A 3421-nucleotide genomic window follows, 5' to 3' on the forward strand; every position below is an offset into this window, starting at 1 on the left:
CACCATGGCCCGGCCCCTCTTCCTGGAGTGAGTGCCCCGGGGCGGGGACGATGGCCCATGGGTGCCCAGTGGGAGGGGGCCACCACCAGCCCAGTGACCCTGGGGTAGCACGTCCTGCCACCGGAGAGTCCCCGGAACCCAGCCAGAGTCCCCGGAACCCAGCCAGAGCAGGTTTGCAGCTGAGTGAGCCGAGGCCCTCCCTCCCGGGGTCCCCCCTGCACCCCAGTTCCCGCCCCTTAGACGCCAGCTCAGGGCTGGGGCAGTCCAAGTCCAGAGAAAGCCGGCACGAAGGCCCTGAGCGGGACCAGGCCAGCGGAGGAAAAGCGAGTCGAGAGACTGCCATGGTCGCACCCGCCCAGGCTCTGGTCACATGGGAGGTGCCGTGCGTAGATGGTGCCTCCATCCGCAGCCTCAGGGTCCTCACGTGGCTCGGTCGTTAGTTGGCGATTGGAAAATCCAGGTTCCCTTCCCCTCACCACAAACATGAAGGTCAGGTGGGTCACTTGAATCACATAAGAACATCTATTCCAGTCCTGCCGGCAGCATGGAGAGCAGCAGGGCATCCACAAACAGCCTGCTGCTTATACTGGGTAGGAGGACAGAGATTACATGGGGAAGTAGCCAAAGGGGCAGTTGATAGGTAATGGGGGCTGGAGATTTGCAAAGGCCTGTGGGTATGCAAAGGGCTGGGCGTCTTAAAAGGGCTAGTGATTCTGGTTCCTGCAAGAAGGTTGCTAATCCTTCCAGGATAATAGGCAGCTCCCTGAGGGGGAGGATGGGCTGCGTCTCCAGGGGAGCCCCCAGGTCCCACGGGCAACTCCCGCCAGTCACCTGGATGTCCAGACACTGGAGGACGGAAATGCTGAAGGTGGCGGTCTTGCCTGTGCCAGACTGAGACCTAGGAGAGAAAACAGGGAAGTGGGGCTGGGAACCGTGGCCACATGCCACTGTCCGTTCACAGAACCCACCACAGCCACACTCCGAGGGGAGGGGGCACCGGGCAGGTTCTCCCAAGCAGACCACCACCACCTTAGTGGCAAGAGGTGGGATGCGGGCACAATGTCACTTTTAAGTCCCCGGTGAGAGGACAGTAGCTGCGGACGGCATCAGGGCTGATGGAGCTGCAGAACCTACCCCAGCAGGAGGCATTCCCCTTTAAGTATGACCTGGATGGAAACTGTCCTCTAGTTATGTTTATTTTTGTAAATGAGTCTTTAAAGATTTGGTAAATCAGTAGTAAAGCTATTGAAGGAGTATTATACACAAACCCACAGGCCAACCGATAGGTAATAGAGCTGGCTAACAAACGAAAGCTTTCTGAAACAGAACACAAGAATACAAACAGTAACCACCCTGGGCTACAGTCAAGGAACCAGTTGGCAATAAATACACAAAAACAGAACAATTGTGGCCCCAAAGCACTTAACACAGGGGCCCCTGGGGCTGCCAATTTCCCAGTGAAAACCCACACGCACGTAACTACCTCCAACCTCACATGCTCACAGACTACTGTTGACCAGAAGACTTACCAATAACATAAACGACCGTCAATTAACATCCTATAGTTAATACTATATTCTTACAATACAGCTGGAGAAAGGGAAATGTTATAAAGATTCACAATAGGAAATGTTTACTGTATTTATTGAAAAGAAAATCCAAGTATAAGTGGACCCTCACGGTTCAGACCCGCACTGTTCCAGGCCTGCAGCCGCAGACTTACTGTGCGATGACGTCTCTCCCTTTAATTATCTGCTTGATGGCGCGCTGCTGGATGGCGGACGGCTTTTCAAACCCTGGGGGCAGAAACAGAGGAGGCAGCTGAGCTCTAGGCCGGCTGTTTACAACCAGACACTGGAAGCTCCCCTCCTAGCCCCACCCGCCCCTGCCTGCCCAGGCCCCGCACACTGCGCTCCCGCCCGACAGCTGCTGGGCGGCTAGCGGCAGCGGGTTTCTATGCGGGCACAGGGCCTATTAATAGGCAAGACCCCTGTGACGGAACATCCCTGGAGGATGTATAGACCCAACGGGACAGGCTTCCTCCTGCTGCTGGAACACAGGTTTCAGACAGGCACTCCTGGAGGGTGGGGGGCTCACTGTGTGCGCCGACTCTGTGTGACTGTATGACAGTAACCTACATTGCTTTCCCCCGTTGCTGGGGCAGCACCGCAGGGTGCCCTGCGCGGTCCCACAGCTGTGACCTGCACCCCGTCTCTCTCGCACAACAGCCTAAATCACCAAGGGGCGGGGCTCCTCTGAAGGAACACAAGCATTCGCCAAGCAAACAAACAAAACTTTACGTCCAAAGCTGTCATCACTTCTGGCTCCCCTCTAACACAAAAGCAACTGCAGCAGCTGAGTTAAACCCCTCCTGACGACCAAGCACACAGGTGGGAACGGGCAGCGACGTCCTGGGTGCTGAGAGGCAGGCGGGCTGCCGTGGTTCTTTACCTCTCCTGCCCTCCGCAACACCTCTGCTCCGTCTAAACTGCCGCGGCACCAAGGAGAGAGGCCCCAGCCACAGGCCTTAGGGCAGACAATTCCCACCTGTATCCCCAACCCCAGCCCCAGCTTAGGCAGCCGCCTCCCAACATCGCCGGGGGATGCTCACCACAACCAAGCCAGCACCCCACTGTGCCTCCTCCAAGCGATCCTCCCCGGAGCTAAGGGCAGCGCCTGGTCTGCTGCTACAACACCGAATCGCACAGGCCCCTTCCCTCCTCTGCTCTCGCGCGCCCACCAGTGCGCCCCGGCAGCGCTGCCCACTTCTTCCAGGACGCCCTCACCTCTCCCCGCGCTGAGCAAAGCCTCCTGACGCAGCCCCGCTTCCTCTCCTGCCTTTCCCCCTCCAGGTCCACAGCCAGCCAGCGGGACCACCTCTGTGACTGCCAACGTCACCCCCAGCTCAAGCCCCTCCTTCCCACGCACCGAACCCTCCACCGCCTCGCGCTGCCCCTGCCGCCCTCTCCGAGCTCATCCCCGGCTCCCGGGACAGGCTTCCTCCTGCTGCTGGAACACACCTGCTGCTGCCAGCGCCCGGCGTCACCACCGTCCTCTCCTAACGGGCCCCCTAATCCAGAGCCCAGCTCGAATGCCACCTCCTCCTGGGAGCCCGCTTGTCTATTTGCTCCAGCCACCCCGCTCCGCTTCCTCACAGCCATTACCACTGGATACCTCCTCCCAAAAGCAACTCAGGTCTCCGGGCCCGAGCCCGCCTGGCTCACTGCTCAGTCCCCGGTGCCCGAGGCAGCGCGGGGGCCTCACACCGGGAGATGCAGGGCAGTTAGCAGCTGAATGAGCGCCCGGAAGACTGTGCATCCCCCGAGAGACCAGCACGCAGCTCTGCACCGAGGACAATACACCGCAACCTCGGTCGCGGAGTGATGACAGTGTGCTGGGGGCGGGGGACCCCTAGCTGCCT

This window comes from Myotis davidii, unplaced genomic scaffold, assembly GCF_000327345.1.
Source record: "Myotis davidii unplaced genomic scaffold, ASM32734v1 scaffold211, whole genome shotgun sequence".
Taxonomy (NCBI): domain Eukaryota; kingdom Metazoa; phylum Chordata; class Mammalia; order Chiroptera; family Vespertilionidae; genus Myotis; species Myotis davidii.